This window comes from Nannobrachium achirus, assembly GCF_963921795.1.
Source record: "Nannobrachium achirus genome assembly, chromosome: 6".
NCBI classification, from domain to species: domain Eukaryota; kingdom Metazoa; phylum Chordata; class Actinopteri; order Myctophiformes; family Myctophidae; genus Nannobrachium; species Nannobrachium achirus.
In genome coordinates, this window is record NC_137815.1 from 47,017,076 (window position 1) to 47,035,769 (window position 18,694).

An 18,694-nucleotide genomic window follows, 5' to 3' on the forward strand; every position below is an offset into this window, starting at 1 on the left:
AAAAAAATGGAGAATGAGAAGTTGAGAGAAAATGTGATTTGGTCTGGCTGTTTTGAGCTCCATGCTCGATTTGCCCCCTCTGACGGAGAGGCAGAGTGACGGCCATTGGCAGGAATTGAATCAGTAGATTAAACACCCCCTTCCCCCTCTCTCCACTCTTCCCATCTCCTTTCCTCTCACCTCCTCCCTCCTTCTCCCCCCCCCCCCCCCCCCAAACCTCTCTGCTCTCCACTTCTCCACAGTTTGTATTGAGGAGGGAGATGTGGGTGAGATTGCAGGGAGAGGAGATGTTAAGGAGCCTTTGTCACAGGTAAGATTGATAGGGTGATTAAATACCCGGCAGCAGAGCATTAGTGGCTGGTCCTCACCATTACTGCCAGGCAGAAGCAGAGACGCATTAACAAACTAAGTAACTAACTGTCTGTCTGTCTGTCTGTCTGTCTGTCTGTCTGTCTGTCTGTCTGTCTGTCTGTCTGTCTGTGGAATTCAAGGTTCAGGGTCTTCACACTCCGGTTATTCAGGTATCCTATAATACTCTGTGATGACGGAACTTAATCTCACTCTATTTGTAATGGTAATGATTGTAAGGAAATGAGATGGAAACACAAATTAAATAAGAATCGCACAGCTTGACATATAGCCAGTCAGTGCAGGGCATACATACCGGTATATGCCCTGCATATATGTATGTGTATCAAATACAATGATAATGTATTTGAATTATAGAGTGTATAATGAAAAGAATGTTCGTGGTCATGACGAAGTAGTGTATATTGTAATTTCTGTAACACGTATAACAAGTGTTATAATGCCTTTTAAGTGAATTATAATACATTATAGACCCAACCTATAAAGTCTTACCATATCTTATACACTATAACGACTGTATCAAGAGCTATACCATGGCCATGACACTTGTTTCTGTTAGGCTGTCAGCCAGGTGTCCATAATATCAGATGAAAAATAACATCAAATGGCTACTGAACAAAATGATGAGTTTGGTTATTTGGAATTAGACTAGAAATGGAGTTACTGTATAGTGACCCAGATTTTGTTATCTCGGAATTCTCCTCTCCCTGTGGGCATAGCAGACAGGTCCTTATGCAAATGACCTCTTTTGCTCTCTTACAATCTCACAACTTCAATGACGATGTATGAAATGTTTATAAGTAACATGCCCAATAATTAACTTGAGGCGTCCTAAATATCAGACATGACAGCATAGGCTACTGTACCTGACAGTCCTAACTGGCTTTGAACTCCTTCTCCTCTACTGCCTCTTTCTGTAACCAGACAGATGTTTCCATTGGTTGCCATAACAACAACTTCTCTGAGATGTTATGAAACAACAGCTACTTTGGTAACATTCCACGATTCTTCAAACTACAAGAACTGATTCCCATGTCTTGGTGTATTACCAGAAAGTAAAGGTTCTTGTGAACTATTTTGATTTGGATTGAATCCAAAGAGCTATAAACAATACAATTACTACTAATAATTTTGTTTTGTTTTCTTGTTTCCTTTTTTCTGCCATGCACTCTCAGTGTCTAAGCATAAAATGGAAATAACAGAAACAAAAATCAGAATAGTTTTCTTGTTGCAATGGTTTACAAAATGTATGGTTTGGTTCGATATTTTGGTGTCACGGTTCGATACTTTTTCCGATACAAAATTGATTCATAAATGTATTTTTATAACTACGTATCTTTTTGTTTTAACTTACGGTACCCAACCTTTAGGGTAGTGGTTCTCTAAGTGGGCTCTGCAGAACCTTAGGTGTCCTTGAGGGGGTTCCAGAGGAATGTGGATGTGGTGTGATGTATTCGGTTCGGTACAGGGTAATTCGGTTTGGTATTCGATATTCAGTTCGATATTTTGCACCCCTAATATATATTCTTCATTTGTTAGTTTTAGTTAACTATATAAGCTTTGCGCCTAGCACTACTGCGGTTGAGTCCCACAGCAGATCCACGGCTACATTTGCGAAGCAAGGCCTATTTGACAGCCAAACCACTGCTAACTGGACCTCATTACAAGGAGAACCCAACCCCCAGATCCCTCTCTGTCAGTTCCAACAGATCAGCTCTGTAAATTCAGCTCATGTCCAAGGCATTAGATGATTTATTGAGTTAGGATTAGTTTATCAGAAGTCTTTTCTTGCCCTTTCACCTCCTCCTTTTTTAATTCTCTCATCTCCTGTCGTTTCAGGTTCAATATTGGTCTGTTCAGCCGCACGTGCGGCATTCCCCTCACTGCATTGACCTTGAAAGACTATACTTGGTTTGTGATTACAAGCATTCGTCAATGGTTTATTGCATTGTACTCCTCATTTAATTCATTCTAGAGTGTTAAACCATTCATTCATTGATTATATTGAATCCCATTGCATATTCATTAATGTTCATATGTTAGTGTGATCATTTTATACAAATACAGTTGTTCAACACATTAAATATTGAAATGTCTTGTGTATCTCTATTAATGTATACATCTGACAGTCCTGAGGCGAAAATGAATCTCACTTCCTTTAGACAGGATTTATTATACTAAAAATGAAATGTTATTATAACATGCACCATGACATTTATGATCTGCAACATACCGGTATCTGTGTAGTTTGTCTCAATTTGAGAGTCAGGTTATGTTTTCTTGACATATCCATGGAATCCAACATTGAATATTTACTATAGGTCTACTACAAAAAGCTCATACTTTTTGAGACAAATAGCAACAATAGTCTACAAGGTTGCAACGCGTAACATTGTGATGTGGTGATTGTGGTGAACTTGAATATCTATTGTCTGTTTTTGCTAAAACAAACTTTATCTGTCAAATATTTTGGCACCGATATAGCGATATTTTAGCGATATTTCTGCTCCAGCACCACTGTTGATTGCAGCCCATTCTTTCTTGGAGTTGGGCACAGTACATGCTGTCACTCTCATTATAATCAGTCAAACTCATTCAATCCATCATTCCAACAAGACTTCCTCTCCACAAATTAAAGCGTTACATTCAATCAGAGATGCAACAGACCATCCTTTCATCTGGGATTATAAGCCTTTTAAGCCAGTTTCAACCTCAGAATTCTACCAATATACTCACTATCTCTCCTCTGTACACGTCCAAACCATCTCAGTCTGGCCTCTCTGGCTTTATCTCTAAAACATGTAACATGGGGTGTCCCTCTGATGTACTCAAGTCATTACTGATCCTATCCATCCTTGTTACTCCTCGAGAGAACATCAACATTTTACTCTCTGCTACCTCCAGCTTCCTGTCTCTAAACCATACAACACAACTAACTAACTAACTGTACAAGACCACCTACTGTATACTGTATGCTCTAATTCTGGAATAAGTGGGGGAGGGGGATACATTGAACAACATTTTGGATGCTGGCCCGTTGCTTCCACCCATTGGCCCTCTGATATCAGCATATGATCTCTGTCCCCGGGAGGTGGGGATGGAGAGTTCAGATAGTCCACAATGGCTGGAAATCAATGGAGTATGGCTGGAGGGGATCATGGCACAAACTCATCTTTTCTCCTATCCTCTACTTTCTGACACCATGCGCCAGGCCTGGTGGAGATTGTGTGTGTGTGTGTGTGTGTGTGTGTGTGTGTGTGTGTGTGTGTGTGTGTGTGTGTGTGTGTGTGTGTGTGTGCGTGTGTGCGTGTGTGCGTGTGTGTGTGCGCGCGTGCGTGCGTGTGTCTATATAGAATAATTGATTAAAACATATACAAATCATAAAAAAAAGGTTTTTGCCATGTTTTGCTATAACGGGTGGTAACAAAGTTAGTCATATATAATCTTTATTTCAGACCCATGGGTCCATATATAAAAAAAAAACTGACTGTTACAAACTGTTTTGCTACCAGGTGCACTATAGGTCAATCAAACTTCAGGTACAGTATAGCGAATTCCCTTTATTTCTCTCTTCTCTCATTTTCGGTATTATTTATCGTCTCATGCTCTAGGAGTAGTCCTAATTAATTAAGAGTTTGGTGCCTTCAAGTGTTTTTTTTGCACGTTTCATTTCTGTCTTTAAAACAAATAAGTTTAACAGCAACAGGAATAAAGAGTATTGAATTAGCCACAACAACAAAAGACTTCTGCTGTTGGACCCTGAGCAGCAATTTCCCAGGGTGCAGTTGGGTTAAGTGCCTTGCTCAAGAGTAGTTAGTCAGTAGTTACTGAGGGTGAGCAGAGCACTTCAACATTGATTTTTCCTAGATTCTAGCAGCCAGGCCAGACATCTGATCCCTTGAACCTTTGTTTACAATCCTGGCTGGTTAACCTAAGGCTAACACCACCTTTAGCATTCCCAACACAAACAAGGGCAGAATCTGCCTTTTATTCTGTCCTCGCTTAATTCTCAACTCTCTCTCTTTCTCTATCTCTCTCTCTCTCTTTCTTTGTCTCTGCATGTTTCTATTTCTGTTTCTGTGTGTGTGTGTGTGTGTGTGTGTGTGTGTGTGTGTGTGTGTGTGTGTGTGTGTGTGTGTGCGTGTGCGTGTGCGTGTGTGCGTGTGCGTGTGCGTGCGTGGGACAAATCTTACTGCCAAAAAACGGTTCATAGTTTGGGAAAATTCACAGCCAAGGAGACACTGTTTAAGGCCAACTGTGATTCTTTTATTTTGGTCAGTCTTGCACATCTCTGGACTATACAAAAAGTAATTTGGAAGAATAGAGCTCTATTATTACTAGGGCTGGGACTCGATTAAAAAAGTTAATCTAATTGATCAGAGGGCTTGTAATTAATTAATCGAAATTAAGCGCATGTTTAATCGCATAATAAATATTTGACCTGAGAAGCATTTATTTCAAGTAAAACACATTTTGTTGTACGAGTGAATCAACAAGTGAGTTTTTTAATCTATAGATTTCGCATCCACTGGGCCAAGCAAAGCGCTCTGATTGGCTACTTCTCCCTTTGCGTTTGTTGTCTCTTCTTGGTTGGTGCATCGCAATGATCGGTATGCCCGAAACTGAAGGTTCTGTGGTGCAAAAACTAAGTACGATTAAAATGCATTAGTTTTTTTAATCACGCTAATTTTCTGTAATTTATAAATCGCAATTAATCAGTTAAAGTCCCAGCCCTAATTATTACACAACTTGGTCAATCACTGCACTAAAACCTGGCATAGTACAGTATCACATTATTCCTGAGGCTGTACATTGATGGTGAATTGTCATTATATTGTAGGCATTGCAAAGTATAGGGCTGTCTAAGTACCATTGTCACCAAAGTGGGTTTTTGTTTTTCATCTCTGGAACTTGCATCACTGCAGATTGCAATCTGAATTCAGGTTGCCATATTCTGAACCAGCAAGTTTCAGAAAGGAAAGGTCGCGCTAGCTCATGCAGCCAAGCTAGTGATGAAGTTGATTGAAGTTGACTCAAACTGGGGAGTGGTAATACCTGTCCCATTTGCCAGGTAGATAAGTCTTTCCCCACCATATGCCATCTGCTAGATACCGGCGACCCCTGGATGCTCCATACTGACCTTTACTTTGATGTGGTTGCGCTGACCTGGAAATTCCATGGTCTTGATTGGTTTAAGGACTGCAGATGCAATCCGGAGATGAATACTGAAAAGGTCAAGCCTGCAGCCTCTCCAAAGAACAGTCACTCTGTTGGGTATAACATGATGTCCAAAACACATCTGATAGTTTATATATTTTTCTCCCTCTTTCCATCTGTATGTAAACAGTATTTGTATTTACCAGCTCCTCCTACCAGAACTTTTGGAATTATTCACATTAAATATAAAGCATGTCCTCTGCAAGCACAATGTTTTGAGCTCATTTTCATATAGACCTGGTTGCTTATTTCTCAGAATCTCTCAACACTGACCGAAATGATACATGCTGCGGTTTAGATACAATTATACAGGGTGCACATCAAAACACAATTGATTGGAAAACAACCTGTGATATGTCTTCTTTAATATTCCTGAACCGATTAACTGACAATCATTCAGAAATAATTTATTCACAAGCATGGTTCAGCTGGCTCCTTCCGCTTCCAGTTTTGGCTCCCATGAGCGTCAATGGCGTCTGCCTGGCCACTAGGCGGACTAGGGACTATACCTTCTTCATGATGGCCTTGCAAAGTTCCAGGAAGTGATCACTGGTTGGAAAGTTTTCTTATTAATCCTAGGCAAAGAGATTCTATAATAAGAGACGGCACTCCCTATACATCCCATTACAACAAGCAGCACCCATGTTGCTCCGCCATCTTGGAATGATGACGACTTCCGGTGGTTAAAAAAAACATAATAAAGTCATGCTGTACAATCAAAAACTTGTTTTTATTCTGCTCTACTATGATATATTTAATGATTCTATATAACTGGTCTGTGTTGAACAGCAAAAAAGTATTATAGCCTATATGCATACTACTATAATGATTTACTATTTTATTTATAATATTTATCAATGGATCAAAGCTGGAATGACTTACTAATAATAACATTTCAGGGTGCATGTGTGCACATGCGTGTATATGCTAAGGCATGTTTGCGTGCAGGCACACATGTTAAATATGATGTGTTAATACCAAATAGAAATGATTAAAACGCATATAAAAGGGGGGTAAACTCTGCCCTCTGCTGCTTTTTTGGCAGCACTGAATCTGTTCCTAAGAGATTATGAATGACAAAACCATAAAACATTATATAGACCTAATGTAGGCCCACATGATAAATTATTGTCCACAAAAGCCAGACTAATGTCAAACAGATAAAATAAATTAACATTAGACCAATTAGAACGATCCGAAATGTATTATTCATACCAAATTATTACTATTTCTCATAACTGAAAAAAATACTATTCTATGCTTCTATTGATCTGTTTAGCAGTCTATGATAATATGTAATATCAATGGTGATTTTCACTTTGTTGGGTGATCAAGACAGCTTTGGAAAACGTTATTCACACCCAATTTAATTGTTTTGATTAATTTAAGAGCAGAGCCATCATTCCAAGATGGCGGCAGCGCTACAGCTGCGCCATCTAGTGGTGATTCCATATATTTAAGGACTGCCGTCTCTTATTATAGAATCTCTTTGTCCTAGGCCAAGAGGGCGATAGATATCTTTGGCCTAGGAAAGTTCCAGGAAATGAGGTACCAGGAACAGCTTTAAAAGTTCAGGAAGTGAGGCGGCCGGGGGATTTCAGTATGAAAAAAAGTGTTTGGTCCAGTGGTGGTTTGTCAAAGAGACTCTTTTAAGCCTATACTAAAACCAGAAGAACTTTGTGGTGGAAGAAAGAAGTGTGGTCAAAAGAACATTTCTGACATGTATATTCAGAATCAATTCAGAAACAACAGGACAAAGGAACCTCCTGGGCCTCCTAACTTAAACTTTGGGTGAGTAATACACTTTTTCCTCTTTTTTTATGCAATGCTTTGCCTTTTTATTTGCTGACTTTGAGCATTACTTGATTTTTTGGAAACTATACATTAAAAGAACCTGGCATTGCTGGACTAAAGACCAGAGTTTGATCATTTTCATTTGTATTTGGAAGTGTTTATTTGAAATGAATTATTATTTTTGTTTGATTAAGTTTGGGTCAGATAGAAAAGCAAAAGCAACAGTTTTGTGTTTTCTTTTTGGTCTGCATAACAGTCACAGTTTGTTTAGAATTATACTGATGCATTGTATAGTACCTTTATTTTTTAAATATAATTCAGACATACATTTTTATGGTTCCGATTGTTATAAACTTGAGGACGGGGTCCCTTCTCAAGTTCTAGGAGGCGTAATTACAGATTCTAGCATTTGAAGATTGTGGAATACCGGTAGTTGTCTGGCATCATCAACCTAAAACAATGAATTTGACAAATAATGGAATGGCATGATCCAATCTGGGAACCATATTCTAAATAGGCTTATATATATATACAGTATATACCAGTAAGGTATATACTGTACTGCCTAAGGGCGAAAAGCAACCTCGCCCTAAATGCGAGGTCGCGCAGGACGGAATTTGCACAGGACAGAATTCATTTGCAAGTGTGATTCGATTTGCGTTTGTTTGGTTGTTTAAGTTGGACCAAAATGTGGACAAAATATTTTCGCAAATATGGATATGAGTATGACTGACGTCTGACATCATAGATGTCAACCCTAACCCTAACCCTTGTTATAGACCACATGAGACTCACACAATATGTCCATATATGGGCATCCAAGCTATGGGCTTAATATTGATGACATCAGGGATCTCCATATACTGTAAGGGCATGGGCATACAAGGGACAAGGACGGAATGTGATGTCACAACAAGATGATGTCATAGGTCAGCTAGACATATATGGAGAATCAGGGATCTGCATATATGGGCATACAAGGACGGAATGTGATGTCTCAATGTGACGTCATAACGATGTGATGTCACAACAGGTCAGCAGCTAGCATGAGTCACTGACATGGTAACAGCCACATGCTGGAGGAAACATTTTTCCTCTTAGTTTTTGCCTCAGGGGGCACCACCTCCTTTTTTGTGTAGAAACAGGAACTCGGTTTGGCTCCTCCCCTTTCTCCCTAGATGCTTCGATCATGTTTAGGGCAGTGGTGCTGACAGATTCTGCTGTTCCCTCTTGAAAATCTTGAATTATCATAACTCCATCAATTTGTATTTCTATTCCTTCAATCTTATGCTTCTACTCCATCTTTCTGTTTTCAGTACAATTTCCCTGAAGGCAGGGGAGATATTGGTTCCCATTTGGACTGTGTAATGTTGATATATCTCACTCAGGGCCTAAATGTCAGTCCAGGGAAGTCGAGCCCTTTTTGGTAATGGCACACGGTTGCAAATGTCACGAAAAGCATGAGGCTGATGAGTGGCTGTGGTATATAGTATCCCATGCAGCGCTGATGCAGCCACGCAGGATATGTCTGCAACATTTCTTTGATATGAGAAAATGCCAAATCCCTTGTGTGAACGTAAAACATGGCAAGTTTGTATCAAACTGATGATGACATCGACTTTGTCTTCCACAAAGTGTTTCAGGAAACCTTTCTGTGATGAGATGGAGTGACCTAACATGAGATGAATGGTGTAAACGTCATATGCATTGATGAGAGAAATGTCCATAGACGATGAGAATCAGGATACAAGACATTTTTCAGATTAATTTTGTTTAAAATATACCGTACAACGTAACTGTATATTACCTGCTCTACTGAAACTATTCTGATAGAATAGATAGATATTTGAATTATGTGCACTGTCACAAAGAGGATGCTTTCTGTGCTCCAAAATGTTGTTGGCCAAATGTGTTGCATGAAATATAAAAGGACATACTATCTAGGTCGTCCTCAGACGAGCCCTCCATCGTTGTTTCCAGTCATCTCGGTTCTCCATACATCTGGCCAGCTCATTGGTGTTCTGTGTCCCTACGTCTTCCTTGAGTATGTCCATTGTCCACGTATGTTTTTGTGGGACGTCCTCGCGACCGGTGCCCATGTGTTGGCTCCCACAGTACCAATTTGCTGGCTGGAAGCTCCTGGTGTCTTTGGCAGTGTCCTGCTAGTCTCATTCTTCTGGTGGCAATTTTCTCGCTTACCTTTGGTATTCCCTCATACAGGCTCCTGTTGGTAACATGTGCACTCCTGTTGATGTTGAGTACTGCACGCAACATTCTAGTGTAGCACCCGTCTAGAGACTTCTGCAGGGTTGGCTTCAGGGTCCAGCATTCACTGCCATAGAGGAGAACAGACTCCACCGTTGCAAAGAAGAAGCTAAGTTTGATTTGGCGGGGGAGGTTAGAGTTCCATACACTGTTCATGCCGTTCAGGGCCCTCCACGCGAGTGCCTTCCTTACTTTAAGGTCTTTCTCAGTTGAGTCGACCCATGCGCCCAGGTACTTGAAGTCCTTGACTTCCTTCAACACAGCTCCTTCTGTTGTTGTCAGAGGTGAGTGATCAGGTAGGTTATAGGTGATAACCTCAGTTTTCTTAGCATTTAGCCTGAGACCAACTTTGGCACACTCTATCTCCACCCTGTTCAGGAGTTCTTGTGCTTGTTCCATGCTGTCGGAGAGCAGGCTGATGTCGTCCGCATAGTCCAGGTCTGTCAGAACTACTGCGGGATGCCGCCTTGACCTCCTTGGTGTTAGCGTGAAGCCAAGCTCTTGTTCTCGTCCCCCTATGGCTTTCCTGAGCGCGTAATCTAGAACTATGATGAAGAGGTAGGGGGCTAGGGTGTCTCCTTGCATTACACCAGCTCGGATGTCAAACACCTCACTGCTGCCATCCGGGGTCACCACTTTGGCCCTTGTTTTTGCGTACATGGTCTCGATAGCCCGGAGAATGTTGGGAGGGACATACAGTCACAGATAAACAATTGTGTCATGGTTTATATTTCCAATTTGTAGATCTCTATTACATGTTGAAGGAAGCCTAAACGACAAGAACACCCTTGACAAACGTGTTAGCTATGATGAGTCTCTGCTAATGTCCCCTTCAGAACTAATGTAGATTATACCTTCAGAGCTATTTGTATACTACAATAATTACAAAAGAACAATTAAAGTAGTTCACCCCCAAAATGACTTTTTTCTATTGATTACTCAGGCCATGGAGAGTAGAGTTCAATAATATTCTTTGGTTTTTGTCACATTCCTAAGACAAAATTTTGATTCGAGTAAAATTGAATCGGGTAAATTTAAATTTCCCCCATTAATTCCGGATGGTGACCCGTTTCGAAACGGGTCACCATCCGGAAGTGAACTACTCCTTTAAGTATTAAAATAACTTTGCTTTATTTAGGTCTGACAAAAATCAACCCAGTGAAACAATTAGATTTTCCTCAGGGCTTGAGAAACATATGACATGTTGTATAAATGAGAGACTAGCTAGATGAATCTCAGAATTCATACACTCAGTGACTCAGCGTTCATTTCATGTTGAGGATTTTCATCTTTTTTCCAGCTATGTGTTTGTGTGGGTGTGACTGCTGTCTGTCAAGAGTAAGGCCTCTGCCTTGGTGCATCTGTTCTTTACCTGAACTCTTATTGCTGGAGATGAACAGATGATTCATCTTGCAGAAACTCCTGTGAGGATTATTGCACCATCTTGTTTTGATTCTCACTTCCATAAGCCCCAACACCTTGGCACTAGACAAACCCAATGCTGTCCAATCCTCCTGACAGATTGGAGTGTCACTGTCACCCCACTCGTTTCACTCACACCTCAAGTCTTGGTTTTTGTCCCGCCGATGAGCAAAATTATATAGTAGCCTTCTATCTAGCTGTGTGTGCGGGAGGGAGGTTCTCTTTTTGTTTTTCTCGCTCTCTCTCTCGTTCTCTCCAGCACTCAGCTTGCATTTCAGGGCCTGAGAAATAATTCTGACTTCAGAGGGATTTCTACCCTTCACATCCGTGGCTTGCTCCCTGCCAATGCAGAGTTAGCCTTTCCTTTTATGCCGTGCCCCTGGGATTATCATATCAATCTACGTGACCTGATTACCGTAGCCGCGGTTGGCTGCGAGAGCAGCGGATCATGCAATCCCCTCCACTGCTGCTGCCTAATTAACACTAGCATGTCATCTATACCCCCCCCCCCCCTCTACACTTCTTCCATCGAATCCTCCTCAAAAGTTAGTTTGGCAGCTCTTCTTACAGTACATGCTGCTGGGAGGAGAAGAGGGCTTGACAGCTCAGTATTTGCCAGATTGCAATAGACATACTGTATATTGGACTGGTGTGACAGGTGAAATAAGATTAAGATTGTAATTTATAGATCCTGCAGGGGGGAATTCAGTCATTACCGCAGGGTATATAACGTTTAATACATAAAGATTTATCAAATCTGATTAGCAAGCACAAGTCACTACAAATGACAACATACCGTATGTACTAGAGATAACATCACGTCAAGAGGGAGCGTAGACTTTCTAAAGTTATTGGTTCAGAGGTAATATTTTCATGTTAGAATGAATTCTCAGTCCTCATGCAAATTTCTGCGACACTTTGTGAGCTTGTGTATTGGTTATTATCAGCGCACAATGAATTATAAATCATGCCAAAGGCACAGGCTTTCCGGAGCTGTAGCCTACAGTCCCCTTTTACTAGGGCCCCCCAGAAAGTATCTGCAGGGGGAATGCCCAGGTGATACCCTTTAATCTCTCAATGGTGGAGTGTGTGCGGTGTGTGGATGTGTTTGGTGTGGACTTGGCAAGTGGACATGATACTGAGGTAGCCTTGGGGCGACTGCATACAGTAGCCTACTGTATGTTACTTTTCACTTTTAGAGGGATTTCTTTTTTCTTTTTTTCAACCAGTGACTGTTGATACTGAAGCTTCCACAAGCTGTGCTGGTGATGAAGCTGCCATCATGACTGTCTAGAAGGGACCGCAACTAGCTATGGCAGTGGTGAAGTAAAGTTGCAGTGAACCCTTTCAAGCTCTGGAAGCAGATATAAGGGCCTATTCATTCATTGGGAACAGTTTTATAAACAGCCAATCCGAATCATGTATTTTTCTTTATTGACTCTAAATTATAAATTCCAACAAAAGTGACCCTTTTTTTCGTCAATCATGCTTGTAAAGAAACAGTGACTCACAGACGCAGACTCACCGGTATGTTTTGATCAAGAGACGCAGCATCCGCAACATCAGCGCATGACGAGGCACTGGGCACCTTCATTTACAGCCCCAGATGGATATTAGAGAGGTAAGCGTTCCAGCAGCTCTGTCATTAACAGGTGTGTAATTAATTCCCCATGATGGGCTGCTCTGACATTAATGCAAGCTGACTGTGTGACTGTGCGGTGGCCCTGCTCGGTGGGACTTAAAATGACGGCAGTCGACCAGACGTGTCCTTGTCATCCTTGTGTCTGTGTGGCCTCATTACTGTTTTGGCCGGGGCTGTATCTTCACCAATCCCCCCCCCCCCCCCCCCCCCCCCCCACACACACACACACCCCTCTCTTCTGCCTCCTATTTTGCTGCATTCATCGTCCTCCTCTTCTTTGGCATATTGCACCCTTCTCGCTGCTGCTTAGCTCTGAGTCCCTGTGGTGGAGGTACGTTACTGTGGGTAGGCGGAGGTATTTGTGGCGGTGGTGGGCTGGAAATAATGTAGATCTCCAGGCTGAGGGTCTGAGGATGGAGCTGAATGTTGTCGTCTTGTACATTTGTACATCAGGAGGGGCCAGATCTTTATTCACCAAGTGCAGCAAGAATTTGACTTGATGACTTTTTGATTGATTGAATACTTTATTAACAGTTTGCAAATAGCAAATGGTAAGATTATACAAAGGTGCAAAAAGGATAATACAAAAAGCCATGAGGGCTTATTTCCATTGCGGTCCATGTGGGAGCTGACATTATTATCATTTGGGAAAAGAACAGAGCAATAATACAGTAACAGATTTCAGATTCAATTCAATGTGCAGATACGGCAAAATCACATAATTCATAGTTCATGATTGGTCAATCTGTTTTTAATGCATTCAGCATAATGATCTTAATAATCTTAGTATCCACCACCTGTGATGTCAGTCATCTATTAACTTATGTTTTTTTGGGGGGGCTTTTATGCCTTTATTGACAGGACAGTAGACTGAGAGGAAATGGGGAGAGCGACAGGGAGGGGAGGGGAGTGACACGCAGCAATGGTAGTCGGGATCGGTAATCGAACCAGCGACATGCTGTCAGGCTGCACTGAGCCTATGTGGTATGCGCCTGGACCGGTAGGCTAGCGGGCGTCCCTACGTCAGTCGACATGAGTTGAATACATTATCTATGAAGTATGACTCCATATTTGGGCAATGTTTCAGCCTGATCAGAACCCTATTGCCTTCCATTATAAATGATGATGTGAAGTGAAATAAAAAAATATATCAAAAACATATCTACAAGCTCACAATGTGCCACGCATTTGAGCTTGTAGATCTGCTATTGTCACTATTTGTATTCACACGTGTGTGCGCGCGTACACACACGTGTATACACACTCAGCCTGTGTGAGATGTTATAAGGGGGGCATTAGGTTGTGTACAGGTTATGCATTGTATTGAGGACAGCGTTGTTTGAGCCGTCTGCCTGCGCCCAATCAATATCTGAATTATTCATAACAAATGGAGAAATTCATAATGTTCCCCGATTAGCATTTTGGCATAATTGATTTTCAAGAAAAGATGGAATAATAAATCACTGCCCAGCCTGCCTTTTTAAGATCCCCCCTATACATTATATGCACATCCACTCTCCCCCTTAACACTTCCCAATTCTTTTTTCATCTTGCATTTGTATGCTTTTCATTACCTATCTGCTCCCTCATGACATACTGGTAATAGCCTTGGAGGAATGCTGGTAAACAGTTTTGACAAATTAAAATCGGCCAGCACAAGTGAAGAGACCAAAGCTTAATTTATGCTCCATCGCACAACTGTGTTGCCTGCCGAAATGAGCTGATCATCATGATAACAACATGTCACATCAGTTCTCTTCGGAAAGCAATGCTTGCACTATGGCGTATAGATTAGGCTCAAAGCTGCAAACCAGAAGAATGTGGACTACACAGTGAAATCTGGAGTATTCATTTACCGCAGTATTCTTTCATCTCTGAGTTAGAAATGGACCAGGAGGCGGACCCGTTAGCCTAGCGGTCCAGGCGTATACCACATAGGCTTTCATGCCTGACAGCATGTTGCGGGTTCGAGCCCTGTTCTCTCCATTTCTTGTCAGTCTGTCCTATCAATAAAGGCATAAAAGCCCAAGAATAAAACTAAAAAAGGACCTGGAAAGGTCCACGCCAGGTCATGGGCACACACTCACTGTACGCGATGCGCCTGCTCACTAAACTACTGTTACAGTCTCACTATAAATTGCATTTCATGGAGAGACAATCCCTCTAGAGTTGCATAGTCACACTCAGTAGAGCGCAAATCTCTGCCATGAGGCATGCCCTTAAATTGACTGCCACGATTTTCTTACCTTTTAACGTGGGCACGTGCGTGTCCATCGTGCACGATCCGCGATTACAAAAGACCCCATCTTAATCCATGCAACCGTTGCTGAGCTAGGAGCAGTGTTAGCAAGTACTGTTAGAAAGTAAATGGAGGCAGGAAGTGGTGGGTTGTTCCGGACAAAAAATGCAGATCCGGTCCCATTTCCAGTCCAAACCGGAAGCACTATGTTTGGGGCACTTATAGGCACCTTGGATTTTGTTTCTTTTAATCAAATCTAATTAATCTAAACTGGGGAAACTTGTGCGTGGCAGTCAATAAAGGCTACTAATAGTTGATTGTATGCAGTAGAATCATTACCGCTGTGAAAGTAGAAAAGGCATACGTCTCCAGTGTCTGCCTCCCTGTCTTTCTCATAGTCTATACACATTGTCCACCATCCTCCACCTTTCTCTGTCCTCCATTTATTTCATAATGCCTGTGTAATATGCAACGTCTGATTGTTTGTTTTCAAACTCATTCTCAAAAATGTAAGCACATACCCCACAACATTAAGAAATGTGTCCAAAACCTTCGTACTTTTAATTAATTCTGCAATCCAATACGTGCAAAAGAATGCAGCAAACAACAAATACATTGGCACTCAGGATACTAGGATGTGTATCCCCCAAATACAAATATAGAATATGTGTAATTTATCCAAACTTCAGGCAATTCCTCACTGCTCAAAGCAACCAATTACACATGTGTAGAGGCTGTCCCATTTTATGTACAGTTTAGCAACAGGTGCAATTCTGCAAATTAGATCAGAACACATATGCACTAGTGCATAGTACACTAGTGCATCTGTACTCCAGCAATTATATAATTTGTGAATACATATTTTTGTTGAAAATGATTTTTTGTGGCATTTTTTACCACAAAAGTATTTACCTAATGAAGGTAAAGGAATATACATTCAGGGTTAATGTGTCATTTTGACAAACATAGGCTACTTTCTGTATATCACACTGTGTGCGTGCGTGCGTGCGTGCGTACGTGCGTGCGTGCGTGCGTGCGTGCGTGCGTGCGCGTGCGTGTTCGACAGAGCCGAATGCAAGAATTTCCTATAGCGGAAATGAATAAAAACATAGAAAATTGTATTAATAAGTGATATGACAGTGTTCCGCTGTGTTGAGTCCTCCTATACAGTAATGAAGATTAGCACCTCTTATTTTCCAGGGCATTTATTGTTAGAAACATGGATGACAATGACAGGCGTGTAACACTTGGTGAGAGCATCCATTAATTACGAGAAACATTATTAATTCCGTGAATATCAACATCATGTTTGTGACAGCCATATTTAAACCATATGGAAAGCTTATTAATCCAAGTATGTGTAACTCGAGGCAGTCTGCTGCGCAGATGGGCGTGGGAAAGGTTCTTCGAATGGGCGTGGCGCAGATGGACGTGGGAAAGGTTCTTCGAATGGGCTTGGGAAAGGCTGCCAAGAGCATATGACCAGCGGCTTGCCGCTCCACTATTTTGGACGGGGGCTCATTTTACCGGACGTTCGGCCGCACGTTACTGCGGTCGACTTTGGGGCCTCGGCCTTGGACCGATGAGTGGCACGCGTGCCGTGGACCACCTCCAGGGACCCATGGCTATATAACAGGGGGACATGCGGATATAGAGAGAGAGGACATGCGGATATAGAGTGGAGCGGCAAGCCGCTGGTTCTCTCTCTCTATATCCCCATGTCCCCGTGTTTGAAGATCCTCTCCAACGCCCCCCAGTTCCACGTCCCCAGTTCCACACGCCACGTCATATCTGTGCAGCTCCACACACACACACACACACACACACACACACACACACACACACACACACACACATTACTTTGATATTTAAAAGCTGTTACATTGTCAGTGTTTTCCCTTGTGTGATTTTTAATGCAATATTCCCTTAACCAACAAAGCCATTTTAACCACATCTTTGGCTTGGTGCAAGTGTGCCTGAAGCAAGCCCGAAGGGCTTCTCCTTTTTCAAAATAGAAGTATTTGATTTCCAAATAATAATAATAAAAAAGAACAGTGACCTAGTCAGTGTACCGTCAATGTCCTCAGTGTGCACCGCAACATGTTGCACCACACAGGCGGTAATTGTGTGAGATTATCAGGACAAAAACATTTCGTAACTTCCTGCTTGAACGGAATCAGTTCCCATCTAAGACACTATCCATCTTCATTCCCTATCATGGCCGGCTGACAGGGGTTTCCATCATATGTCATTATTGGTGCATGAGGTAACTCGGCGGAACAATCCGCCACTCTGGGAAATGCATCAATCACCAGCTCCTTGTCCTACCGTGACAGCCACAGAGCTCGGAGACGGCAAAGAGCCGTGTCCCACCATAAGGATGCACTTGAACCCAATACGGGGAGGCCAGGAGAGGCGGGCAGAGGTTACAGGTAATTAAGATTAGGGAATTGAATACATGACTGCAGCGGCACATACCTAAGTAGCTGTCAGGCTTTGTGTCATTGCTTGACAATGCTGACAGACGGGACCAGAGACGGGTCTTTCTCAGTGCTGGAAAATTACAAAGTACATTTACCCTCTACTTGATTATGTTCATTTTTCAATACGTTACACTTGTACTCCACTACATCTCAGAGGCAAATGTTGTACGTTCTACTCCACTATAGGCCTAGTTACAAGTACATTTGCAACATATTGAAACATTTGAGTACTACCTTGGTACCTTGGTAAAATATAGTATATTTTAATTCCAATAGAATACTTTTGTACTTTTACTCAAGTAAAAATATTTAGTACAGGACTTTTACTCTTTTTTTGAACATTTTCTACATTGTGGTATTGCTTTTACTTATAAGTATTGACAGCATCAGATGTATTAAATCAGATAAAGCCTGACCAGTGATAAAGCATGGACACACCACACAGCTGAATAGGGCTGTGGTGTTAAAAAGGTTTGTGTATTTAATTGTTACATTGTTACTTCTTACATTATATTGCATAATTACAATTATTTGTGTTTATTATGATATAGGCTATGTGCATAAGTTTGGTTTTGAAATATAAACTTTAAGCAAGTAAGTATATCTAGTTTTACAAAGCAGTAGAAAGTGCCTGCAATGTCTCAGCATTTTTGTTTTCTTTTTTGCCAAACCCTGGAAGGGCCAGGCAAAATACCCGAAGTAGAATGAACGGGTGACGGATTCCCCGTTGTTGAAACAAACATGCACAACATCACAAGCTATTCCTGCTACAAACAACTCACGATGTCCCATTTACTTGTTCTGCATTCCAGAGATTGAAGCTCAATAGACAAATGTATGCAGCTCCATTATCCCACAGCCAGCGATGTCAAATGGCCCATCAAGCAACCAGACAGAAAGTTGCCAAGCTTTTATAACAGACAAAACAGACTCAGGACTCTGGAATGGAGTTTACAATTTGTTATCCCAACGATGTCAGTAAAATATTTAATTAGTCCCCCTAGGACCCCTTAAAATACCCCGTTGCCTCCATAAATCTTTATTATTCAAGTAATATGTTACAGTTATTGGGGGCATAAGCTAGTGATTGTGAATGAATTAGAAACAGGTGTAGGTGGCCAATATCATTAAAAAAAGAAAAAGCTTCAGGGACACAGGGATGACATTCAAACTCATTTCAGGGTCATTGTGTACATAGTAAAAAAAAAAAGAACTAAATTAGGGGAGGTGACATACAGATAAAAAAGGAAGACTGAAAAATTG